General features: G+C 45.2%; 1 long non-coding RNA gene across 10 annotated transcripts; it reads right to left on the bottom strand.

Moving 5' to 3' along the window:
* Positions 1-79: 79 nt before the first annotated feature.
* On the bottom strand, positions 80-27,818 carry LOC115894368. 10 transcript variants are annotated; one of them, XR_004054492.1, is made up of 7 exons: positions 27,799-27,818; positions 27,516-27,590; positions 26,091-26,728; positions 23,708-23,929; positions 13,795-13,832; positions 11,343-11,591; positions 80-4,383 (listed from the first exon to the last, which is right to left on the bottom strand). It is a non-coding gene; the product is annotated as an uncharacterized LOC115894368 (long non-coding RNA). The 10 variants fall into 10 exon arrangements; XR_004054491.1 differs by lacking the exon at positions 27,799-27,818 and adding an exon at positions 26,831-26,949 and having other exon boundaries at positions 27,516-27,792; XR_004054487.1 differs by lacking the exon at positions 27,799-27,818 and adding an exon at positions 14,963-15,029 and having other exon boundaries at positions 27,516-27,792.

Here is a 27,818-nt window from a genome sequence, read left to right as displayed (position 1 = left end):
GCACCACTACACCCAGCTAATTTTGTGTTTTTAGTAGAGAAAGGGTTTCTCCGTGTTGGTCAGGCAGGCTGGTCTCGAACTCCTGACCTCAGGTGATCTGCCCACCTCGGCCTCCCAAAGTGCTGGGATTAGAGGTGTGAGCCACTGCACCCACCCTGTCTTCTTCTCACTTGCCTTCATGAAGAACTTTTGTCTCTGGACTCAAAAGCAGAACTTCGTTGGTTCTTCTGAGTAACTTTTGCTTTTGTTGGTTTGGGGGCAGTGCAATTCATGCAATTGAGTCTCTTTCCTTCATCATTGGCGGCTAGAAAACTTAGGACCAAATATGCCTTATATTTCTGCCAAATATAGTAGAATTTATGGCACACAAGTTGAGTAAAGACCTTATTTCTGGCCCCATCTTACATTTCGTATCCTTATATTTCTTTCATTTTAATCTTTACTTACTTATCTGAGCACTGCATTGTAAAGCATGATACAGCCATTATATTATGCACTGACTTCATGGTTTGTCTTTTGCCCTATCCCTTTAATTTTTGTATGTGGGGCTAGTTTCTCCTCTTTTCCCAGATGACATTTCTTAGTGAGCTTTAACACTTTTTCAGAGACTCTGTACAAGTCTCTGCTCCTACACTTCTGCTTTGTCATCTGAACAGACACCACTTCCTTTGCATTATGCTTACTTGAAAAATGCAACTCTTATGACTTTTAATTTTGGCCAATAATGCAGATACTGAGAAATATTTTGCCCTATGATTTATCAAGGGCAGTCTTGCCTATGCTGAAGTTCAGTAAGGATGTGAAGACATTCCTTAGTCAATAAACCTTGGCTAGCTTTATCTGGATGCTAACACAATGTCATTTAATATAGGAGGGTGTTTGTATATGGTTTCTCTGAATCCTTAATAGTGCAGTTTTAAGAGACTGGAAAGGCAAGGCAGGGAGACCTGGGTCCATAGCAGAAGTCCACCTCCTTTCTCTTGTGTTTAGAGCAAACCTGAGAGACTTGGGGGCGCTTCCAGGACCCAGTGCCTTTGTGATTTTTTCTTGTCTGTTATTCTGGTCTGAGGCTTGGGACTTTCTTATCTCTCAGATGAAAGAGTGCCTTTGGTCCTTGGGAAAAAAACAAAGACCCCATAGAAACCCAGAGAGACAATTTACAAAGGCCCCAACTCATGGGAACTTTGTGGTGTTTTTCTACTCTAGACATAAGGACAGGAATCCCCCAGAACCATTTTTTTTTCTGGGCAAGGGCCCAGGGAACAGTTGGCTGTGGGAAGTCGGGGAGACATGGGGATGCAGGTTCAGAGAGGAGGGGTATCATTTCCTAAAGCTTAAAGTGATGAAGCAGCAGCAGATCTGAATGATGAGAAGTTCTGTTTGGGATCTTTTTCATTTGATGTGGAACTACCAAGTAAAGATGCATTCACAGGCATTCAGACCTGGAATTCTAAAAGGACATGGCAGCCTATAGACACAGGCATTAACAACTATAAACCTCAAATCCAGCAGTATTTGTTGTTTTCCTCTAGCAAGTTACCTAGTTTTCATTTTCAAGAGCCCACAGAGAGTAAGTTTCAGATGACACACAGGAGGATTTCAGAATAACAACACTGAGGCCTTCATACAATGCACGTGACCAGGAACTCCTGAGTGGTATGTATCTTTTCTGTTATTGCACAACAAATTATCTTAAATTCAGTGGCTTTAGTGTCTGCTCAGCTGGGTTCTCTTCTGTCAGTCTCATAAGGTGCAGTTGAGGTATCTGTCAGGCTGAGATCTCATCTGGAAGCTTAACTGGGGAAGATTCTGCCTCCAAGCTTGTTCTGGTTGATGGTAGAATCATTTTCCCTTGTGTTTTTGGACTGAGGGCCCCAGATTCTTGTTGGCTAATAGTTTGAGGCTGCCCTCAGTAACTAGAAGCCCTCATCATTCATAGAGTCCCTTGTGGGCTTTTCCAACACGGCCACTTATTCCATCAAGCCAGCAAGGAGAGTTTCTAGTTAAATCTGCTAACAAGAGGGAGTCTCATAAAATGCAATGTAATCCTGTAAGTGACAGCTCATCCTTTTGCCATATTCTGTTGGTTAGAGGCAAGTCACAGGTCCTGCCCACACTCAAGGGAAGAGACTGTACAGGATGTGAACAGGAGCTGGGGATCATGGAGGGTCACTTCATTGTTTGCCACATTGTCCATGGATGGGAGACACATGGAAAAATAATTGAAAAGCCATCTCCAAGGGATAAGCATGGCAATATGAGATACAAGTATATTCAACATATATTCTGGCATGGAAAGTCAGATAAGACATGCAAAAGATTAGGAGTTTTGGCAATGACGTGGGGAAAATAAGTTTTCCAGTGTACCCATTAATCACTTCCCTAGTGTTGCTCCTTGGTAAATAATTTCATTGGTAAAATTCTGTTGCGATAGTCCCCATCATCTATTTTAGACGTCTTAGGGTGAAAGAGGGAGACTCAAATAAGCCAGCCTGACAATAATCCTCAACAGGTATTATCTAGGGTATTCTTGAAAGATTTTATTGGCTTTGGATCTGAACATCGAATGGGCACAGTGATTGGCCAAAGAATATTTTAGTTGATTGATGTCCCCACTTTCGAAAAGAATGGAGTTGGTGAAATTCTGGAAAATTCTGGAAAGATCTAAAACTATTTACAATTTAATAATCAAAGACCTATATGAAATATCAAATACATGCTAGGTGCTAAAAATCAGATCACAGATATCCAATTCATCAATAGCCTCCACAACAAGATGTCTAACCACTAAACACATAAAGCTTTGGCCTCAGTTGTTCCTCCTGTGGCCTAACTAACCTCCCATCCCAGCATTTCCCCTGCAAGAGCTGCTGGAGGCTTTTCAGAGCTGCCCATGCAAGGGGGTTATGCATTTTCATCTCAATCTTGTCTCCCCACGACACAACCATCTGCTCCGCAACACACATCTTGGGCACCAGGGACAGGACACTGGTTGGGATGTGAAATTGAGTCTGGGGACATTTTCTCTTGACATCTCAGAATTCATCATACTTCCAAAACAATAAAGACAAACATGCCTGTTTATCAGGAGCCCTGCTAGCATGGCTGCAAATATTTGTTTCGGTAATTCTGAGACTTCAAATATGTTTGATAGTGACTGAAGCCAGTCTACTTGGGTGAACAGCTTCTGCAAAGCCAGATACCACAAGGTAGGTGATGGTGAGAAGGCCCTGTTACCCCACCATAAACCAGCAGAGGATATGCTGATTTCTATCTGTCCAAAGAAACAAGCATGTAAGAAAGCAGGCAGATTCCCTGTCAACAAACAAAGGGGACAGAAGCTGCAAGAAAAATCTGTCAAGCCAGCCAGGGTAGAAGAGGTGGAATGTGGAGGACAGATAGATAAATATTTCATTTCAGGCTTTGAAGATGGACCTTTTAGATGTCCTTGTCCCTTTTTGGTTGATTGGTTGGTTGGTTGGTTTTCTGAATGCAGGGGTGTTTGGGGAAGCATGGTACCATTTTGAAAAACAGTAAGTAGGAGATTTTTGTTAAAAGACAGCCCCAGGTCTAAACGCTAGCTTTGCCAATCATTTGCTGCCCACCTTTCAAAAAAATCCACTCTTATCCTTTTAAATCTGTTGTCTCATCTGCTTAGAAGTGAAAATTTTTAAAGTACTTATTCTCCCAGGGTTATTGCAATAGGATCAGCACAGTGCAGAAGTGTCCTACACTTTGCAGAATTGCAGGACTAAAGCCAGCCTTGGTCCATCACTCTCCCTATGCCTGGAAATTGAAGTCTGTGATGAGAAGGGGACTGGGCCAAACTCTCTCTACCAGGAAGACTCAGTATGGGTAATGCCTCCTGTCCATACCTGACAGGCAGGGAAGACAGAGCTGAAAAGCACACATGCCCACAGTCTTGCCTGTGATTGAGGAGCCTGATAGTTGTGGGTGGGGCTGAAGGGGAGAGGGCCAGGCCTAGAGCAGGTGCAGGACTGGCTGGGGCAACTTCACTCTCATTCCCTGAAAGGACCCCCCCGGACCCAGCCACTGACAGCTCCAATTTAACCTACAGTCACCCCTAGATCTGTGTGCCTCCTCTTGTCCTCTGCTGCTGGGCAGCAGAATGGCCCATTATCTCAAGTGCTCAGACACGTTGCAGAGGAGAGAGATGGCAGTGGAGATGGCCACGGGCTGGCCAAGGGCGCTCAGTCATTCCCATGCAGATCGGCAGGTCTGTGCCTGTGTATTGGTAAAGGCCCTCTCTCTGTGCATCCAGAAACTTCATGGACATATTTGTTTACTCCATTTGCCGATATGCAGTTTGCATAATATTGAATCTGGAAAGGACACCGCATCCACTGACAGGAGTTTTCCCAGCTGGAAAAAAGAAAAAAAAAGATGAAAGAATCCAGCTTTACATTTGGGGGTAAAAATAAAGACACCAACAGTATGTGCCAGGCTGTCTGATGGATGGTTCATGGCACGGGGAAGGCCACGTCTACGGTCAGGCCATGCTCCCACAGCCAATGTACTGTTGGATGGCTTTCTCGTAAACACTCTTGGCAGCTCCAGGGATGGCTCTTTTGGTAAAAAGGATGTACTGGGACAAAACATGGGCCTTCAGCCAAGACGCATTTCTTCCTATAAAATTGAAAACATGCACATGTCAGGATGCAAAGAGCCAAACCTCTCCAAGAGTGGAGGTGTCCCCCTCCTTAGCATCCCTAGAGGAGAAGAGGACAAGAAAGAGCTGGGCTTTGACCTGGGATGCCCGTCAGGGAGCAGAGAATGCATAGCAGCCCCTCTGCACCAGGGCAGGCTTTTCCATGAGGTGCCTTTTGCCAGCTTGCTTATATTCTCAGATCGCTTAAATACCTAGCTCAATCACAGGGCACGATAAGGCCCTTCCAAATTTGTAAAAGCAAAGGCACAAAAGCACAAAGCAAAGGTCAGTGGAAAGAAGCCCACCAGGGATGTGCTCCACAGGCCCCAGACAACCATTCTCCTGGATGCTGTCTTCTCACTTAGACCAATAGCAGCCCCTTCTCGTCACAGACCCCTCCGCCCACCACTACAGGCGCTGGTGAGCTGTGGGGACTTACACCTTGTCCAAACATCACTCTATACACGATCCCCTGGGCCCTTCTTATGCAGTTTGTGGTCCTTGGAGCAATATCAGCATCCCTTGACAGTTGGTTAGACATGTGGTCTCAGGCCCCGCCCCAGAGCTGTTGACTCAGGAAGGAACTGCTGGTTCACAAGATACCCGGGTGACTTGTGTGCTTACTAATGAGATAATAGGACAGGCTCATAATTGGACATGGATGCCTTCTTCAGGGTCCTGCACCTGAGGAGAATGGATAACCAGCAAGGCATGAAACAAGAAAGTCCCCCCGCCCCAGGTCACAGCCCTGAGCTTAGGTTAAAGGTACTTTGGAATATAGACCCCATGAACCCAGCATCCCAGTTATCCCAGTCATCCAATCTCTATGGTAAGGAAGCATCCACTCACAATCCTGCCCCATCTTAAAACCTTCCCAGAAGAAGGCAGACTGTGGAACAAAAATCCAGAATGATTTATGACCATACTTGAAAGTTCAAATGAGGGGAAAAAAAAAAATCAGATCTGGGATTATTTATTGGGAATTTCTCAATCTTTAGCCAGAGTTTGGCTTTACCTCCTCTAAGGACAAAAGTTCAGGTCCTGTGCAGTCAGGGTGAAGTTTGAAATTAAAGATGGCTGTGTCCATTGCAGGGGGACATCCACTGCCCAGGCCACACCGCAGGAGGGCTGGCCCAGCATCAGAGATTCTAGCTGGTACCTTCGCTTGGTTCTTTCAACGCTGTTGCTCTTGTCTGTTCCCTGGAATCTGCAGAATGTATGAGCTCATTCCTGGGCAGATCACCAAGCTCTGCAGATGACTCAGTGACAAGCGCTCATCAGAAGCAAAGTAGCCCTGCACACTAGCAAGGCTCACAAACATGAAGCCTCCCTTAACGCTTATTGTGATGATGACAGAAGGGCCCATCACAACCCATCAATGGTCATCAAGCACAACTGTGTGCCCACAGTGTTATTCTGGGAGAAGCATTTCTCCACAGGCTCCCCAACAGGACCTCGGCCGTAACTATTACAGCCATCTCACTTTGTATAGTGGGCGTGGCACCTGGAAATGCCTGTTCTGTGATTTTACCTGGTTCTCTTGTGCTTATAACCTTGCAAGAGCAATGGGAACAGAATTATGTTTACTATAGATATGACATATAAGTATTTTAGAGAGTTTGTTTGGCATCATACACATAGATTGTAGAATTGCAATTCTGGCCCATCGCATGCATTTAACATTCATTATGCTTAGAAACTAAAGTCCAGGATGAGAATTGGACTTGAATAAATATCCAGAAATGGTATTGCTGGATCATATGGTGATTCTATTTTTAATGTTGAGGAACCTCTGTACTGCTTTCCATAATGGCCATACCAACTTGCATTCCCATCGACAGTGTACCAGGTTCTCTTTTCTATACATCCTTGCCAATGCTTATCTTCTTGTTTTTTTTTTTTTGTTTTTTGTTTTTTGTTTTTTGTTTTTTTTTAAATAATAGCCATTCTCATAGGCATGAGGAGATATCCGTTGTGGTTTTTATTTATATTTCCCTGATCACTGATGCATGTCTTTTTTGGAGAAATGTCTGTTGAGGTTCTTTGCTCATTTTTTAATGACTCATTTTGTTTGTTTGGTTTTTTGCTGTTGAGTTGTCTGTGTTCCTTATACATTTTGAATATTAACCCCTGATCAGATGTATAGTTTGCAAATATTTTCTGCCATTCTGTAGTTTTTTTTTTCATTTTGCCAATTGTTTCCTTTGCTGTACAGAAGCTTCCTAGCTTGACACAATTCTGCTTATTTATTTTGGCTTTTGTTGCCTGTGTTCATGGTGTTATATCCAAAAATGTATTTACAAGACCACTGTCACAGAGCTTTTCTCCTGTGTTTTCTTCTAGAGGTTTTATGTTTTCAGGTGTTACATTTAAGTCTTGAGTCCATTTTGAGTTCATTTTTGTGTATGGTATAAGGATCCAATTTCACTCTTTTGCATGTAGAGATCTGGTTTTCCCAACACCATTTATTGAAGAAACTATTCTTTCCCCAGTTTGTATTCTTGGTGCTCTTGTTGAAAATCAGTTAACCTTACATGCATAGATTTATTTCTTGGCTCTTTATTTTGTCCCATTGGTCTGTATGTCTATATTTATAACAGCACTATACAGTTTTGATTACTATAGCTTTGTAATGTAATTTGAAATCTGGAAATATGAGGCCTCAGCTTTTTTCTTCATATTTATTCAAAGGAATTTAAATCAGCATTAGAATCTCAAAGACATAACTACACTCCCATGTTCATTACAGCATTATTCACAATAGTCAAGAAATGGACACAAACTGAGTGTCCATTGATGGATAAATGGATACATAAAATGTAGTATATGTATACAATAAAATATTATTCAGCCTTAAAAAAGAAGAAAATCCTGCCATGTGTAATAACATGGAGGGACCTGTAGTACATCATGTGAAGTGAAATAAGCCATGCACAGAAAGACAAATACTGCATGATCTCACTTATATATGGAATCTAAATTAGTCAAACATATATAAGTAGTAGAAGGGTAGTTGTCGGGGGTTGGGGTAGAGGAAATGGGAAATGGGGATAGGATGGTCAAAGGGTACAGTTTCTGGAGATCTACTATACCATATACAGCTTATAGCTCACGACACTGTATTGTATTCTTAAAATTTGCTAAGAGGGTAGATCTTATGTTAAGTGTTCTTACCACAAATAATAATAATAGAAACAAAAGGGGCATGGAAGCCTTGGGAGGTGATGGATATGTCTGCAGCCTTGAAGAGGGTGATGGTTTTATGGATGGACACTTATTCCCAAACTCATTAAGTTGTATATATTAAATATACATATAGTTCCTTACATGTCAACCATGCCTCAATAAAGTAGTTTTGTTGTTGTTGTTGCTGTTGTTGTTGTTGTTGTTTGAGACGGACGGAGTCTCGCTGTTTCGCCCAGGCTGGAATGCAGTGGGGCGATCTAGGCTCACTTCAAGCTCCACCTCCCGGGTTCATGCCATTCTCCTGCCTCAGCCTCCCAAGTAGCTGGGACTACAGGCGCCTGCCACCACACCTGGCTAACTTTTTGTATTTGTAGTAGAGACAGGGTTTCGCCGTGTTAGCCGGGATGGTCTCGATCTCCTGACCTCGTGAGCTGCCCGCCTCAGCCTCCCAAAGTGCTGGGATTACAGGTGTGAGCCACCATGCCCCGCCAATAAAGTAGTTTTAAAATAAAAAAGAAGGGGACTTGGACAGGTAAACTGTGCAAGTTTTGTTTTGTTCTTAAGGGCACAACAGTCCTATGACAGTCCTACAGCTGTTTTACATTTTCTTTCAAGCAAAAATTATTAGAGCATATTTCACCATATAAAGCTGTGTAGCCTTGGTTATCATTGTCCCATGTGTTCAGGTAGATCCAAAATGACTTTCTGAAGAGAATCTTGGCCTTACCTACAGGTACATCCTGGCTTATCTCCAAAAGGAGATATAAGAGCTTTCTATTCAGGCAGGAGTTCTTGCAAGGTGACACAATTTTGACAAGAGTATGTTAATCTTACTCCCACCTTGGGTGACTGTTAAAACATAAGGCTCTACACCTCCCTACTTCCCTGCAACAGAGAATATTTGCACTCCTGCTAGTTGTCAGGGAATGTAACCTTGAACTTAGTGCCACTCAAACCTTTCAATTCCTCTTGATTGAGAGGAATTGTGTTTAGGGAGTATTTCCCAGCAGGGAATTGTATTCGCTAAGGTAATGCTAGCGGTTCTAACAGATAAATACTGAATTCCCAGTTGCTTAACACAATAGAAGTTAGTTTCTCATGTACATCACAGTCCAGTTAAGGTTTTCCGGTTCCATGTCCTTCCTCCAGGCCTCCAGGAGCCCAGGCTTCTTCTTTCCTGTGACTCTACCCTCCTGTGGGTCCTAATATCCTTTTCCTTCCAGACAACAGATAGGGAAAGGGGTTTTAGACCAAACACATTTACTTTCCAACCACTTCTGCCCACATTCAGTCTCGAGGCCACACCCAGTTGCAATGAAGGCTGGGAAAAGCACTCATGGTAAGTGTTGAGGAGGGAGGGAGACAGGCTTTGGTGCACTCACAGTAGTTCCGCACAAAAATGCATTGATCTAAATCATTTAAACTGACCCCAGATTAAGCCAGTTTATCTGAGTGCTGAGTATATGGGAAGCATTGTATGCTGCACAATAGCTATAGAATAGCTGGAGATAAGCCCTCAGTCTAAACAGAGGCAGGAAAGGAAACTCTGGGTGCGTGGGTAGGGAGGATTTTACACCAGAGTCCTGCTGAGGATAGCATTGAGACCGGATGATGTCTCTTTTCAAGAAGATGGGCTTCTCTCAGGCCTCTGAATGGTACAGTAATGTCCCCCACCCCGCTTCTAGCTCCTGCTTGTTTTTGTTTAATTACACTGTGATTCCTGTAACCACTATGCTTCCCTCTTGACCTAGGCTGTTGGGAAGCTTAGATTCCAATCAATACAGCCCATCTCTAGCAATTATGCAAAACCCTAAGGGATGCACTTTTTGAACCCACTTCATACCTGATTCCATTCATCTTTCCTATTCTTACTTCTCCTCTGCCTCATGTTTTGGAATCTTTTATGTCATCTTGCCATCATCCAACTATCTTTATAAACTACATCCCATCCATTCAAGGAATAAAATGGAATACAACCAAATAAATAAATAACAACAGACTAACAGACAGAATACAGGGGTAGTTATGATGCAGGAACTGCTAAAGAAAATTGGAAACACTTTCCATTTTCCTTCTCTTCTTGCCACGGTGTTGGCCTTATGGGTGTGGCTTCTTCATTGTGGTCGCTCTTAGTGAGCAAGGCTCTTCCTTGGGCTCCAGGCATCTGCTGCACACACAGCGTTGGGCAGTCTTCAAGAAGACACTTTCTCAGCTCTCCAAATGCCCACAAACTGAGGAAAAGCCTTCTCCAATTTCTCAAGGGGATGGGAATCTTTGGGTTTCTCCTTGATGTACGGGGGTGGTAGTGTCACTGGTATGTCTCCCACCATGTTTCTCCCTGTGTCTGCACATCACGGGCACACCTCTGCTACCCAGCATTTGTTCTAAAGCCCTACCTTCGAGGTCCTTCTGAGCTCATGGGCAGATTAGCCAAGGGGCAGCATAGCCCACTGGTGAAGAGCAAGACTTAAAGAAGCATTGCTCAGCATGGTGGCTACTAAGCACTAGAAATGAAACTAGTCTGAACTGACATGTGCTGTTAAGTGTGAAACACACACTAATTTTGAAGAGTTACTAGGAAAGAATATATCACATTAATACTTTTCAATATTGATTACATGTCAAAATGATAACATTTTAGATTGGTAGAGAAAAAAGTTATTACAGTTAATTTCCCTGTTTATTTTTAAAATGTGTTTAATGTAGCTACTACAGAATTTTTAATTATGTAGTGAACTTGTCATTGGTACCTCCCATCTTATTTGTATTGTGCAGTGTTGTTCTAGAGCCAGACTAACTGGATCTGAATCTTACCTCAGCTACTTGATAGCTGTGTGACTTTGGCCATGTTATGTAACCTCTCTGGGTCTTAGTTTCTTCATTTCTCCTTTTTTAAAATGGAGAGTATAGTGGTTGTGAGGATTAAATAATTAATTTTGTAAAACAATTGGAACAATGACTAGTGCACATTAAATGCTAGATTAGTGTCAAACAAAATACAAATTAGGAAGTGTCCTTTCAGGACCCCCTCCCTGGGGCATTCCAGGGCCCGAGATGCCCTCTCATCCTTGTGTGAGGGCTGAGTACATCTAGGAGAAAGTGCCTCTGTGGGCTGAGAAGACAGGAAACAGAATTGTGAAAATAAAAGTACACTCATCCCTGGATTGATTACCTTTAGATGCAGAAGTGATCACCCATGGCAATTCCAATCAGAAGCAGGAAATTAATTAACAAGGAGAAGAGGCAGGTCAAGACCAAGTGCCAGCGCGGTGGAAGTTGTGAGTGGGGAAACTTACCAGAGTTGACCAAGGAAGAAGTCGCCTGTGGAAACTTGCCCCTGAGTGCTATGGCTCCACAGCCTTCACCCTGCCCTTGGCTGAGCTGACCACGGGCCTCATTCGAGTTCCTTCTAGTTCTGTCTCTCGGGCCTGAATGACCAGCCATTTGTCTCAATAAACTTTCCCTCAACTGCCCAAGTTTTACTCACCTGTACATTTATCATGTGGTCGGTGGGAAATAATTCCTTTCTCACTGGAGGACACTTCCTTATCTGAGATCACAATTTTTTCAGTGTTTTACAAACAGGTGGAAGGGTTGCTGCCTCCATCATGCCACGGCCCATTTTCCATCATTATCACTTCTTGGCTTTAAGACAGTGCTTTATTCTGATCAGACATCCAAAGTGAAAGATAAATAATCCCCAGAAGTCACTGCTTCAGACATGATCACCTAACACCTGGGTAGGAATTAAAAAGACTAGAATTAGAGAGGAAGGGCCAGATACCAACAGGCACCAAAGATCATTTTGCATTTATCCTCCTTCTTAGGAGAAGGTCTTCACAGGTTTCCCCCACTGCCTTCAGCTCCACCTTGACCTCTTCCCCAGACATTCAGTAAGCATGTTGTGCTAGAGATGCACACACTCCAGTCCATCTGAAGCAGGCTCTCTCCCCACTCCTACAGAACAAAGGCAGACAAGAGCTTACAGCCTGATAAATCGGGATCTAAGCTCTCATATCAAGATCCCCAGGCACCTACGTGTGATACTTTTTCCCTCTCCCTGCCCAAGTTATCGCTTGGCAATGATGATCCTCAGGCAGAGTACAAAGGCATTCGTGTCTCTGGCCTTGTACTCCTTTTGCTCTCAGATGGGAATAATAATTCATGCTATGTCATAGTTTTATCACAAAGTGCTAATAAAACAACATGCATGAAAGTGCTTTGACATAGTGCTTTGACATCAATGAGGTTCAAAGGACAAAGACTAAACCCACATGTGTCCCTTATGTTTTGAGACTCTGCGTAATTAGCATTTAAGAAAACCCTGCCTGACCTGCTTTTCCACTTCTCCCAGTGAGGCACTGCAATACTCTCTTCATCATTAGTAATTTTAAATTGTCAACTGGGCCACAGTTCTCAAGGTCACCTTGGTGGCCTTCTTCTGGCACCTCTCATAGGGAATTTTCTCAGCCCCCTCCTCTTGCAGTAACCCAGACACTCTCATCTTACCTCCCACATCACACTTTGCTTCCTGGTGGCAGCACCTGTTCTGATTTACTCTGACATTTGCCTTCCCTCCTGACCAACAGTGCCTAGCACAGTGCTATGAACAGAAAACACCAACAAATATTTCCTGTAGAAAAGAGCAATACAGTCCCCAAAGAAAAAATAAGCTCTTCTGCATCGTTGGGTATGGTTTAAAAAGTGCAAGGTCAGCTCTTACACACCTGCACACACACACTTCATTAGGAAGAACGGGGCCTTTGGGCTGTTGTATCTAACCTCTCACCACAAAGCTTCTGATGGGCGCTTGGTCATTAGGATTTGTCCTGACATCTTGGAAAAGCCTGAGTTTCGTGTTAAAAGGGGGAAAGTGAGGATTCCATGACTCTACCTGCATTCAGCTTTAAGTCTTTGTTAGAGAACAAAGACTTTAGGGAACTGTCTGTATTGTGTGGGTTCTGTTTTCAAGGACAAAAAATATTAATTTAAGGGGAAAATGTCATTTTCAGAATTTTCTTTAGTAAAATTAAATCTTACCTGGAGCAACTTTTCTTTCTCAAGCAGAGAAGTTCAATCACCCACCCCCAGCCCTCTGAATAGCAACTAAGAAAGAAAAAAACATTTTTCTGTTCTGAGATTATTAGTGATCAAGGGCACTAAAGAGGGGGCATATGAGCAGCTGGCTTACAGATATTTGTTTATGATGCTTGAATCTGCTGCTTAGGAGAAGCTGGGAGGGGCTGTATGGGAAGGAAATGGTCAGGGGGTGAAAATATTCTAAGTACACATGACGACACTGACACCTCGCCCATGGAGAACGTATGAAAGAGCAAGAACTCACAGTGTCTGGCCAGGTGTACCTGACAATCCATATACTTGCAACACCAATCATGGTGTAGCATCCTGGTGAGCTTGAAAGAGGCCCTACCCTGTCCCTACAGCCCAAAAGGGCTCAAGTTCAGGTCTGGTGGATTTTCTGTTCCAGTAGCCCACATTCCACCACCTCCTTTACCTTCCCATATGCCCCTCCCCACACACCTGCACCCTGCCTGTCCCCTAAGGCTCCTCCCTCTCGCCATGTGACTTGGCCAATTTACATCTTAAGCAGCTACAATTTCCCTTCTGGGAGGCACGGGAGATTCCGTGCTCATGTATCATTCCTTGGCCCCATACTCAAGCTCTCAGCCTTCTTTCCTCACAGCACAGCCCAACAACCTAGTACTTTTTGTCTTGCACCTGGTATACTGGGGGTTCTCACTCCATTTCTATCCTCTTCATCCTCTTTCAATCCCTTAACAACACAGCCCTCAATGACTTCAAGAAGCCAACAAAGAGTGGCAAAGACTCCCCAAGTAAATTATAGAAGAATTTAGTAGAAGACACAAAGGTTCAGTTACATTCATAAGGAACCCATTTATTCATCAGCAAAGACTCACCAAAAGATCCGTGAAAAGAATTCAGAGGTCCAATGAACCTAGATAGGAAAAAAAGGCTCTCTTTATTTTCACAACCTTCTCACTGAACTCTAGCATTTCCTTCAATTATGAATGCGGGCAATAAACCACAGTTTTAGCAATATCTATGATTTGCCAAAGTAGAAATCAGATTTTTTAATATATTATGATTGTTAAAGATTTTTTTCAAGCATATGACAGTTATTAGGCCTCCAAAGAGATCTTGCTTTGTAATGACTTAATAAAGAAGCACACGTATGACTGTACCACATACTTGTTTTATTTATATTTTGATAAATGTATTTCAACATAATTAACTTCCTTTGCAACTCTATGTATTTTGTATTATGTGCATTTAAAAATGTGATTCTGAGAATGAGTCCACGGACCTCATCAGATGCCAAAGGAGTCTATGGAAAAAAGGAAAACACTGGTTGAGAACTCATCCCTCTCCCCACCCTCTATAACTCCCGTGCATGCCCCTACCCCAAAGATTCCTGTGACAGGGTCTTAAGCTGCACCGTAGGTCTCTGAACACTCGGACTTGAGTTATCCTAATGCCTCTAGAAGTGATAAATATCCATGCTCGTGTCAAAAGCTGGAAACTCAAAAAGTTTATATGCAGGCCGGGTGCAGTGGTTCACGCCTGTAATCCCAGCATTTTGGGAGGCCAAGGTGGGTGATCACCTGAGGTCAGGAGCTCAAAACCAGCCTGGCCAACATGGTGAGACCCCATCTCTATGAAAAATACAAAAATTAGCCAAGCATAATGGCATGCACCTATAGTCCTGTAGTCCTGTAGTCCCAGCTACTGGGGAAGCTGAGGCAGGAGAATCGCTTGAACCCAGGAGGAGGAGGTTGCAGTAAGCTGAGATCGCACCACTGCTCTCCAGCCTGAGCAACAGAGTGAGACTCCATCTAAAAAAATTAAAAACTTTATATGCAGCACAGGAGTGGGAAGAGAGGAGTGGGAAGGACTGAGGCGCCAGGACCCCTGGTTTCTGGAGGTCTTCAGAGCTCTGTTTCTCTGGAGCAGGGCTAGGCAGCCTCTGCCCTGACCCGGTGGCAGCCAGGCCACCTGTGTCATGCCCACAGGCAGGGAGTCAGAGGGGTCCATCGGAAAAGCCACCTCTTCAAAGGCCCAACCCACCTGAAAATACACCTCCAGTCATGAGGTACCTGCTGATTCCAGACCAATGAGGACAACGTTCTCATCCCTTTCAGGAAAAGAAGAAGAAATTCTTTTGTGAACATAATTCTAAACTGGGTGAGAGATATTGTTAGCTACTCAATTCCCTACCCCTCACACTAATTAAACAAGCACTTTGGGTTAATTAATTTGTAGGAAAGGACTATATTGCTGAGTGTACATTTTTTTTCTGGGTTTAAACTGCTCTACTTCTCAAGTTAAAATTACGTTGCTTCAACTTTTCTTTCTTTCTCTCACCTTTAACTTGAAGTCTGTTTGCATGTTTTCTTTTTGCAGTTTGGAAAAAAATTTAGGGGGAATAGAAAGAAAGGTTATTTGGTCCTTTGAAGAGAGGAATCCTGCTCATGGATTTTCTGCATTTAATTCATTGGAGAGAAAAGAGTGATTGAGTGAACAGAGTGGGAAAGGGAGGGACGAAGAAAGGCAAAGGGGGCTTTAATCTTCTCCCAGTGGAGGCAGAGCAGCTGCCTCCAAAATCCAGGGCACCTGGGACCCACGAGCCTTTGGAGACCCTCCCACAGCCAGGCCATGCTCATCTGACCAGAGAACACTGGGCCACAGCTTCCTAAAACAGCCGAGAAGAGGGGAGCATTGGGCTCAGCCAGAAATGCTCCTGCCCTCCTGGTGCTCACTGCCTCAGGCACTTTGATCAGAGGAAGAAAAGCTAAGAACTAAGAAATCATTCTGAGCTCAAGCTGAGAGGGGGAGAGCTGATAAACCAGGGAAATACTCTTTGTAACATGAGCTTGTATTTCTTCCTTCATCTTTAGGCATAAAGAGAGGAGGCAAAATTTACGGTCATCAATACTGGGTGATAGATGCTCAGAACTTCTGGGTCAGCTCAAGGGCTCACTCCAGCCTGCAAAAGGGAAAACACCTAACACAGGGCATGCCTTAAGCTGAATACACGCAAACTCCCACTGCCACTTCCCACTGTAGAGCCCTCTGGAAATGTACTCCTGACTTTGGGCATGGTCAAGATGTCAAAGGGCTGGGAGTCCCACAGGTCAGCATTTGGGATTCATTTCAGTTCAGTTTATGAAAATCAGAAACTTTAGCACTTACTAAGTGACAGGCGTTGTACTATAGAAATCTAGGACCAAAAGATCTATAGCAGATGGGGTGCCCACACACCTGTAAACTACCTGAACCAGGCCTGGTTAATATCCTCTATAACTACCCAATTATAACTAATTGATAAATATATTATAACTAATTGATAAATGGTATAAAGAATTATAACTAATTGATAAATATATTATAACTAATTGATAAATGGTATAAAGACTGTATTCACCAGGTCAAGGATGGCAAAGATGAGTGAGTGATTAACTGGGACAAGTGATGTCCAGGATGACTTCATGGTAGAGATGATAAGCTGAGTTTTGATGAATGAAAAGGAGTTCCTCAGTAAAACACAGGGGAAATGATCCTCCATACAAGAGGAAGAACCCATGCTAACACACAGAGGTGTGAACCATCATGGTGTGTTCAGCAGTTAGGGTTGACTAGAGTATGATGTCCGGGGAGGTAGGAAGACAAGAGAGATGAGTCTGCAGTCAGGCAGTTAGGGCTGATTAGAGTATGATGTCTGGGGAGGTGGGAAGACAAGAGAGATGAGTCTGGGATCAGGTCAGTAAAAGCCTGTGCCACACCGAGGCTTGGGATTTTATCCTGGTGGAGTGGTTTTAAACAGAAAGTCACATGATCAGAAGTGTATGGATGTGAGTGTGCTATGCACACACATGCTGGCAACAGAATCAGAATGATATGCAATATAACGATTTTCTTTTCGGACATGCTGATTTTAAAGCACCTCCTAGGGACATGGAGGGAGCAGTGGGATATGTGGCCCCATGGCTCAGGAAGGGAATCTGTGCTGGGGATGCAGATTTGGAGGCTGCCAGACTGATGGTGGTAGTGGAAATCACAATGAGGAAGAAACAGCTGTGAGATCGCACCTCTGGACTCTGACTCAGCTGGGGAGCTCACTGCTCTGGAAATTCCTAGAACATCGGGCTTTAAAGAGTCCATCGAGATTAGCCTTCAGCCCTCATTTTACAGATGCAGGAGCTGAAGACTGGTGGCAGCTCTGGCCCTAGGTTTCTGGTCCCTGACTCCCTCCCTGGTCTCAGACCTGACCTGTTGCCCCACTGTATCTAAAATAGGACAAGGGAAGGAAGAGAAAGGGGAGATAAGAAGGATGAGGTGGCAAAGGTTTGATTTAGAGGGAGTCAGTCACAGCCAAAAAGATGAGGTGAAGACAAAGGATATTAACCAGGCCCAGTTCAGGCAGTAGGAAGAAGAGAAGGAAGCTGTAGCTCCCCACTAAATGGAGGAAAGCCTCAACCCCTTTCCTGCACTTAACGAATCTCACTCAGCTCTGATAAGGGAGCTGCCATCTCTTCCAAGAAGCCTTTCCAACAAGCAGAGACAGAGCCACCTCTCCCTTCCCTAACCTACATTGGTATTTCTTGCATGGCGGTTTCCATATTTGGTCATGAATTGAAATTATTCATGGGCATGTCTCACATTGCTCTTGACTGTGGATTGATGGATATCATTGTCTGAGCCCCTAGAACTGAGCGTGGGCAGCCCTGCTACAGAGCGGGGGCTCAGTAGATGAAGCTGGAGGAGTCAAGGCTCACTGGGAGGACACGAGAGGGCAAGGCCGGCAGAACAAGATCCATGGATTAAAAAAGTGAGTAGACAGACAAGGAAAACCAGAACAGAGTTTGAGAAATACATGGAGTTGCCATCTCCCTGGAGGCCTATCCCAGCTCCCGCTGAGTCACAGGCTGAAGAAAGCCCAAGTGATTTGACACCCATCATACCAGCTCTGGCAGAGGCAGGACGGGTTGATCTAATAGATATTTTCCAGCCTTCATGTCTATTATCCCCAAACAAAATGACATGTGCCTCTGAGTAGTTCCTCTCTGGTTATGTGCACTATAATTAAGCACATAGTACACACCCACCTCAGTCTGCACAGAGAGGGTGGGGAAGCCAACCCTGGCACAGCAAAGCTGATTCACTGAATCAATGCAAAGTTTCTACATCAGACTGCTGGCTCTCAAACTCATCTGTCTCATGATGGCCTCTGAGAACTCTCAGTTAAGTTCCATTCAAGACCCCAGGGAGTTGGGGAGGGGCATTGGGCCAGGAGGAGTAGTGCCAGGACTCCAGCCTCTGTTCTGTCACTAAATGGCGCCCTTTTTCTCATCTTGGGATCTCCATTTGTTCATCTGGTCTACCCACCTGGCTACTCTCTCTACTCATGAGCCCGGGTTATTCATGTTTGCTGCCCCTGTGTTGCTCTGACATTGGACCCTTAAGGCTCCAGCAGTCCCCAGAGCCCCATGACAGCCCCACCCAGGTCTGTCCAGAGGTTGCTTTGTAGATCCCAGCAGGGGCATTCAGTAGGGCCTGGAATCACAGCATGATTCCTCTCCCAGACCTAGTCCTAGCCCAGGCTGGAATCTATGACTCTTTTCAGGGATACGAGGTACTGTGTTGATTCAGTCTTGTCCACCCAGAAAACCCAAGGTCCTCTGCCAGGCTGCAACAAGCTGAAGAACCCTTATTGCAGACCCTTAAAGAGGTCCCTGGTGACCAACCTCCCAAAGCTGTCTCTGCTGATTTCAAGCACCAAGACGTGCCCTGGGGCTTCTTCACCACAGTGTAACCAGACTCAGGACACCTAATACCTTCAAAGCTCCTTCCTGCTAGGTCTTTTAGGAACAGATCATGTGCATCTCCTTTAGCCCTGGGCTGACCCCAACATCTCATGCCAACCATCTCCCAGAGTCTGCGTGATTTTGGCTGGCCAAGTCCAGGCCAGATTTAGGGAAGGAAGATTGTGGGAGGAGAGATTGAGTGGCATCCAGCAGTCGTAGCATGACATTTGACATCTGTAGAGTGTCCCTAAGCAATCAGACCTCCTGTCCCCATCCTGGAAAGTTGCCATATGTGCAATACAGTGAAACAGGAGACCATGGCTCTGCCAAAACCCAGAGAAACAACTTCAGACTGGGGAGTAAAGCTCAGCATTAAGTTCTGTGATTCTTCCTCCCTCTCTGACATCCATCCCCTCTCTCCACTCCTTAGTCACAACCCTCCAGGCATGAGGATTTCAGACTCCTTCTTACTCCAGTACAACCCTACTGCAGCAGCCAGAATGACCTTTACAAAGTGGCCTCTTCACAACGTCACCCAGCTATAAATTACAGGCGCTCCCCATCTCCCCTGGGAGATAAGATCCACGAGCCTCTTCTCCACAGTCCCCATGATCACTCTGACACTGCACTTCTACTCTCATCCCTTACTCCTTGCCCTCCTGTATTCTGCTCCCAGGCCAGCCCACAAGTTCTACTTGCATTCTCCTTTTGCCATCCCTAAATACCCCATGATGCCACTTCCTTCATGTCCAGCCATGCCTTGCCTCCCCCTAGGAAGCCCACCCTGACCTTGCCAGCTCATTCATCTGCCCAGGACTCTCCTTAGGCCCCTGGGGGACAGTACCTCTTGGCCATCTCTTACATGATCTTATGAATTACAGCCTTCAGCTCTGTCCTCCAACTCTACCTCCTACCCCTTCTCCAGGCTGGAGAGATTGTTCAGCACCCCTCATGTTGCCAGAGTGGGATCACTCGTTCTGCCACTGCCCTCACTATCTTGTGAGCATCCCTGCTGGTCTCTGACAAGAGACCTGCCACAGCGGGAACCCTACAGAATCCAGTCTGTTTTTCTCCATTGTCTTTTCTGCCTTCTGACATAGTATTTATTTATTTATTTATTTATTGTGTTTAATTTATGTCTCTCTCTTCTTCTCAAAAAATAGCTGCATGAAGAGAAGAATGTTTGTCTGTTTTTGTTCACAGCTGTAGTCCATGTCTGGCCCAGTACTTGATCCATGGCAGGCACTCTATAAATATCTTTAAACAGGGCCAGGCATGGTGGCTCCTGCCTATAATACCAGCACCTTGGGAGGCCAAGGTCAGAGATCACTTGAGGCCAGAAGTTCAAGATCAGCCTAGGAAACATAGCAACAGTGTGTCTTAACAAAAGATACAAAAATTAATCAGGTGTGGTGGCATGCACCTGTAGTGCCAGCTACTTAGGAGGCAAAGACGGGAAGATCACTTGAGCCCAGGAGTGTAAGGCTATAATGAGCTATGATTGTGCCACCACACTCCATCCTGGGTGACAGGGTGAGACCTTGTCTCTAAAACATAAAAATAAAATATCTTTGAACAAATGAATGAATGATTGGATGAATGCATGTTATCATAAGCACCAGCCACGCAACATCCCAGCGTAGGAAGATTATTTCCATGTGAGAACCCAGGAGAAGCTGAGCTGAAAGATTCTTGGCCTAGGTGTCAGGTTCCCTGAGATCTGGGTGAGCAACTTTTTCTGTCTGTGCCCTCAGTTTACTTACCTAAAAATTCTGGAGCTGACAGGTGCGCCACTGCTGAGTCTGTCAAAAGTAACTCATCAGCAGCCCACTCCTGCCCACTTGCTGAGATCCCAAAGCCTCCCCTGTCAACTGCCCACAGGCCCTCGCCTAAGCCCCTAATTAGTAGTAGCTGGTCTTATAATTTTTATAATTTCATTCTCTCTGGTCAATACCACATTCATTGTAGGCTTTCAGTCATTTTATTTCCCATACCAAGGCACACACAGAATAGGATACTCCTTAAAGGGATGAGGCAGCCAGCTGATGAGACCCAGTGCTTGGGCTGCAATGCTGCCTGGCTACCAGAGGGCTGAGGGGCCTTGGGGTCGCACCCCCCACCCCTCCTTCCACAGCGCCAGGTGGATGTCTTGCTCTGCAACACAGTGGGTGTTCCCTGGTGGTGGTGGTTTCCTGCCGCAGTCCCTCGCACCTTCCATACACACCTCTATACTCATTGGTTTTCCTTCTTGCCTAGACAAGAGTTGCTGTTCCCTTCTTTCTGTGTCCTGTAGAAAGAATTCAAACAAGGCCCAGACCCCAGGGGTTGGCTACCTCTTGCAAAGGTTTAAGGGAAGAGTCAAGAAGGGCACTACTAATGTATCTGTCCATCCATGTCTTTCCATGGGACAGAGAGAGCCTAACTCTGCAACTTGATTTTTTTTTTTCCATCTAGACTTGAGGTTTATATTGGTATTTCTACTCTGGGGATCCAATTAACCCGCCAGATCAAATTGACGCTTCCGTGAGTGGGTAGAATGGGAGCTGAGGCCTTAAAGGGCAGGAGGCCGGATTTGAGTGCAAAAGAAGAGAGAGGCTAGAGGGAATTTCAGCAGGGTGGGGTGAGAGGTTTGAACAAGGACTTGCAATAGGCTTTGGGAAACTCTTTTTCAGTTGGAAGGTTCTTGACACTGACTACATCTACCTCCAGGAAGCCCATACTGCTGTCTAAAGGACTGCCTACGGGGCCTGGCCCACACACTAGGCATGGTGTCAAGGCCAAGAGACAGCTTAGGGAGTAAGTATGTGCAGAGGTTAGGAACATAGGCTCTAAGTCAGACCACTTAGGTTCAAACCTGGCTGTACCACCACCTACTGGCTAGATAACTAGGCAAGTTTCTTAACCTCTCTCCCCATTTGAGAATGGGAATAATTGAGCACCACCTCACAGGCTTGCTGGGGCAATTAGATGACCAAGTATGAGCAAACACTTAGGCCAGCACCTGGGACAGAAGAAGCGCTCAACAAATGCTAGCTATTAGTATCATTATAATTAGATATTCCTTCCCATCATTATTGCCCTTCACCACCACCATCAAAGATAGCCCAAATGATCACATGTGGAGCCTCAAGACACACCCTTGGGTCTCCTCTTCAGCCAGTATACCTCCCTCAATCCCCTCCTCTGTCGAAATTCTGCAGCTCCTCTGAAGGGCCAGGTTCTGGTTCCGGGCCAGCCAAGTTCCCAGGCTCTGTCTGGGGTCCCCACTGTCCTGTCACTGAGAAATTACAAGGTAGCCTCCTATCAGAAGAAACCAGCCACATGGAAGAGGAGATGCTCCCTGAAGGACACTGGGAAAGTTACCAGGCAGCCGCCCTGGGAGGAGGCCTGAGGATCTGACTCCCCACTGGGGTTGCAAAGTCCTTCCCTGAGCCCCAGGCCTTCCCCTTTGCCATCTCTTCCTTCTCTGGAGAAGCTGAGGTCAGAGCCTTGCACCCAGGAGTACCAGCAGTCTGTCCAGACCAATCAAGAATCTGCTTCAGATGGGGAAAACCCACTACTACCCATCCCGGCCTCTAGTCTCAATGATTTCAACTGCCAGAAAAAAAAAAAAAATATGCAAATCAGGGCCAAATTGAAAATCTGTTCATCACTTCTTCTGGTGCCTGGGGTCCCTTGTTGGGGAATTTTTAAATGGCTCATCTCATCTGAAGCCAAAGAAGAGAGAGGAGACAGATGGAGTCATGCATTTTTACAGATATTCTTAAGAACTGTCCTTGTGGAAACCCCTCTGCCCATCTATGCTGTGGTGGGGAAGTCTCATTCCATGACCTGCTCTTACTAAAGATATTTCTCCCTGCACCTGACAGCTCCGGCATGCTTCTGTGGGGACTCGCTTGCACAGTGGCCTTCAGGAGAGGCATTTCTCATACCACTGGCTCAGAAAAACCCAAGGCTTGCTTATCGAAAAAGCAATCTTTCTGCTGCCCAACAGAATGCAGAGCATTGGTTTTAATATCCATCACAGCTACCCCCAAAAAAAAACGTCCACCAGTAGAGGCACTTCTTGTCAATTAAAACTGACTCCACCCAAAAAGTGGAAAAAGTGGTGTGAGCCAGGCTCTAGCCAACACATTTATCACGTGTCTACACAAATGGAAGATCTAATTTAAAGAGCCCTGGGGATTCCCTTTGCATGAGATCTTCTGAACAGAAAGTCTTATGGGCATTGAATTTGGCTGCAGAATTTGACTCAAGGTCTGGTCTTCAAATACCCTGCAAAAGGAGCGGGCTCTCAGAGGCTGCCCTTGGGACCATGATCACTTAGCAAAGCCCTCCCTTCACTCGGTGTAGTAGTCAGGGCTCTCCAGAGAAACAGAATCAATAGGATATAAATATATACAGAGAGAAAAAGAGAGATTTATTTTAAGGAATTGGCTCATGGGATTGTGAGGGGCTGGCAAGTCCAAAATCTGCAGGGTAAGTCAGCAGGCTGATAATTCAGGTAAGAGTTATGTTGCAGGCTTGACTCTAAATTCTGCAGGGCAGCAGGCTAGAAATTCAGGCAGAGTGTCTATGTCACAGTCTCGAGGAGAGTCTTCTCTTTCTCTTTGAAAAAACTTTGTCTTTGTTCTTAAAGCCTTCAACTGATTGGATGAGACCCACTCACATTATGTAGGGTGATTGGCTTTATTCAAAGTCTATGATTTAAATTACACATTTAACAAATACCTTTGAAGCAACATCTAGGCTGATGTTTGACCAAACGACTGAGCACCATAGCCTAGCCAGGATGACACATAAATTAACCATCACACTTAGCACGTTCCTTCCACACCCTGGCCACACACCTAGCTGCTCTGCCCCACCTGCACCCCGGCAGTGCCTGGCTCCCTCTCCTTGGGCACGTATGCTCACTCGCAGTTCTGTGCTTTCTCAAGCTGCCTCTCCCTCTCCCACCGGATGGCACTCCTCCCCACTCCCTCACCTGTTCAAACCCTCCCTTCACCTTCTAACACCCAACTCCAGCTCCACTTCTCTGATGGAGTCTCCCTCCTGGAATGTCCATAGCAGTAGCCAGACTTGGATCACACACCTCCTGAACTTCTCCTTTTTCCTCCTTTTGTCTCATTTCTGAATTAAGAGATTGGTACACACACCTCCACCTCCCATCTAGAAGAGGGCTGGGAAGACGAAATGGATGCAATCACCTGACTGAAGAGGATTTTCTCTGCAAAGAAAGCATAATGATGGTAAATGTTGGATTAAAAAACAAATGAACAAAATCAAAACAGTAAAAGGGAAAGTCATGAAAACTTAGAGGTTGTTCTGATTGAATTGAGCTATAAACAAAAGTTGAAGAGAGGTCTGTTAAAGAAGGTGAGTTCAATGTAGATAAATACATTAAATAGCTCCTATTCAAGCTAATTGTGAAAATGCAAGTTATTCTCTGGCCCTGCAGTGGGAGTCACCTCAGAACTGCAGATGGCGTTTCCGGCAGACATGGGGACAACATTAAGGGAGGACTGAGTGAGTCACTCCATGGAGACCTGTCCAAGCAAATGAGTTCGAAGTTCTGCTTTTAATCGATTCAGTGTGTAATATCACTGGGCAGCATTTCCTCTGAAGATGAGGACAGCATTGATTATCAGACAGGGAGCCCTGAGGAGCAAGTGGTCTGCGCCAGAGCAAAGGGCCAAAGCCAGTTTCAAGAGGAGGGCACTGGCCGCTTTACCAGGATAAGTACAACTCCCAGTTCAAACTCCAACCCCTGACAGGCAGGAGGGCCTAGAGCCAGCCCACTGGGAGCCAGTCACCAGCTTGCAGGAAAGAGTGGAAGAGGAGGGAGATCCACAAAGACTAGGGGCATTTCTGAATGACAGAGTATGGCAAATCTCAATGTTAGCTGTATTCTCAATTAATTATTAATATTGTTGAGCATGAAAACGTGTTACATGCCCTGTGCTAAATGCTGTATAAATAGCAGACAGCCCAGGATCATGCCTGTAGAGGGGCGCACTCTATAGCAGGGAAGAAAAACACTGGGCAAGTCCAGGTTGAGAATCCCTTACCCAAAATGCTTGGGACCAGAAGTGTTTTGGATTTCAAATTTTTTCAGATTTTGAAATATGTGCATACACCTAGTGAAATACCTGCAATCAGATCAACTTAACACTCAAAATTCATTTATGTTTCATATACGCCTTGGACACAGAGCCTGAAGGCAATTTTATGCAATGTTTTTAATAACTGTGCATGAAAGTTTGTGTGAAGTACTTATATGTGGACTTCTCCACTTACAATGTCATGTTGGCACTCAGAAAATTTCAAATTTTGGAATATGTCAGATTTCAGATTTTTGGATTAGGTATGCTCAACCTATACTACACATACTTGCCAAGATAAATCAGGTTGAACCACACACAACTTTGTTTTTTGTGTCTTGTACTTTTTTTGTGTCTTGCATTTTGCTTTTTGAGACAGGGTCTCACTTTGTTGCTCAGACTGGAGTGCAGTGGCGCAGTCACAGCTCACTGCGGTCTCAACCCCCTGGGCTCAAATAATCCTTCTGACTCAGCCTCCCAAAGTGCTGGGATTACAGGCGTGAGCCACCATGCCCAGCCTGAACACAATTTTTAAAGGGCATAGTGACATCGTGGGAGCAGTTGGCTTGTCCTTGCTGAGGATGTGGAGGGAACTGCAGGAATGGTTGCTTCTCTACAAACAGGAGGCTCCCAGCACTGCCTTTGCTCCTTATCCCTCCCTGCTCCCGGTGGGCTTTCAGAGCCTCAGTCCAGCCTGGGGAGGGATAGTGGCAGATCTTAGACTGGATTAGATATGCCTCCTACATGTTCCTTTCGTGATCTGTGATGTCCCCCCCCCCCCCCCCCAGCACCACCCTTCCATAGAACTTCTTGTGCTATATTTTAATTGTTTCATCGCCAGTCTCATCCATTGAAAAACAAGCTCCTTGCAGGCAGAGGTATCTCAGTCTCTTTCAAATTTTACCTCCAGGACCAACAGAGAATATGAGACTCTGCTAGCCACGATTTCAAGTGCTGCCTGCTGAATGCATGTTTAGAAAAACTTCACTAATAATGATAGCTGTCAGTGTTTGAACAGGCATTGTGTGTCACATGCTGCTAAGCGCTTGGCAAATATTGGCTCATTTAGCCTTTGCAATAGTCTTTTGAGTCTGGCATTATTATCCCTATCAAGCAATTAAGGGATGCCCCGAAGTTCAGAGAAACTAAGTAATCTGCCCAAGGTCACACAGCGTGAGACTAGATTCAAACTCAGAACCGTCCGTGGACCCCACAGGTGCTAGTGTGAGGTCTCCTGGAATGAGAGCATAATCTACAGATGCACAAGGTGAGAAAATTCCTTCTTACCAGATGCAGAATGAATCCAAGGAGCTTTGAGCTCTCAACAAATTCAACAGTAAATCCTGCCTTCCAGTTTGCCATTGCCAGGGAGAGAGGTACCCTCTCATCTTCCTCAGTGTAGCAGCTGTTTTAGGACCTCTTGCTTGCAGAGGAAGTGAAAAGTAGTGGTCGGCACACTCCAGTGAGTTGTTAAAGCAGCTCTGTGTAAATGTCCAGAGCAGGGCTGAGATGCAGGCCTGCCTTTGGAATGGCTTTCAGACCCCTGGATGAAGACCCCTTCTGCCTGCAAGGAGCTTGTTATTCAATGGATGAGGCTGGCAATGAAACACATGGAAGGCAGGATTTACAGCTGTCAAAATTGAAAGCTCCCAGAAATGGGGCTCCTAAGCCTGCAGGATCCTCTGTAAGGAGGTAAAAGCAGGAGCCAGACTCCACTTGTCTTCTCCAGGAGAAAAAGGAAAAACCTAAGCCAGGACGTCAGGAGGCAGCCAGCCAAATAAAGTGGAAGGAGGCAGAGGTGTCCGTCATCAATGTCCCTCCTCCAGGTTATCAGCATCCCTCTTAGTCTCATCAGAGCTTCTCTCCAAAACTCAGGGTTAGCAACATGCAGCAAATCTGAGAGCTAGTTCCAGACCCAATTGGGTCTGGGGAAGGAAGCAGAGAGAGAAACAGAGCATGTCACAGGTGAGGGTCAGGCACAAACTGACAGTCTAGAGGCATGGCCACAAAAGTGGCAAGTGATTTACCTGCTGTCACACTGCAATTCTTAAGTGGAATGTGCTAAAACAATCTAGAGTGCTCTGCCTGTGGAGGTATGCATCTCCCTAAAGAGCCACTTCAGCCTACTGCTTCTCCCTGTGGAAAACTAAGAGAGGAGTTTGTCATCACGGAAATAAAGAAAAGAAGCTTGCTCATTTCATCACAAAAACTCCAGCGAGCCTATGGCAAATGGTCTCAATTCTTCCTTCCACCTGATTTATACCAAAGCCATTGTTCACCCTGATAGTGTTCAGTATATCACTGGAATGAACACTGTGCATCCTGGCATTTCACCCTCCACAGCCTCATAGAAAAATGGATGCTAATGAAGAGACCTTCCATGTTTTCCTAAGACGACTATCACCTCTGATAATATAGAGGGCTTCAACAGATCAATAAAAGCAATAAATCAATGCAATTTATTAAATACAACAAGCACTTTCTTAGACAAGTGCTCAGAAATACTCCAGAATAGCACGCCACCAGCACTCAGCATGAGAACAGGTGCCTGTGGTCACTTACTTAGTATCAACAAAGGTTCAACAAATAGTTCAAGAACAGATTTATAGCCAGGAACAGTGACCTTCACAATCACCCCACCCCACCCCAATCCCAAAAGGGGTCTCCCTAGGCAGATTCTCACTGTTGCTCTTCAGACAGAGCTCCACTTACCATCCTTTCCACAGAAACACTCAGGTTGGCCCTTGAGACAGAGCTATCCAGTGTTCGAGTGAAACAGGGCAAGTTCTATCAGGCAAAGAAAAGCATGGATGAGGTGAGGTCAAACATAGTGAGTCTGGAGAATGTGGGGATTAACCCTCCAGTCTGCCCATTCTCTGCTCAGAGAAGGAGCAGAGAAGGGGTCTTCATCCAGGAGTCTGAAAGCCATTCCAAAGGCAAGCCTGCATCTCAGCCCTACTCTGGACATTTAGACAGAGCTGCTTTAACAACTCACTGGAGTGTGCCGACCACTAC

The sequence above is a fragment of the Rhinopithecus roxellana genome, chromosome 17 (assembly GCF_007565055.1).
Source record: "Rhinopithecus roxellana isolate Shanxi Qingling chromosome 17, ASM756505v1, whole genome shotgun sequence".
NCBI lineage: Eukaryota > Metazoa > Chordata > Mammalia > Primates > Cercopithecidae > Rhinopithecus > Rhinopithecus roxellana.
This window is presented reverse-complemented; position numbering and strand designations above follow the sequence as displayed.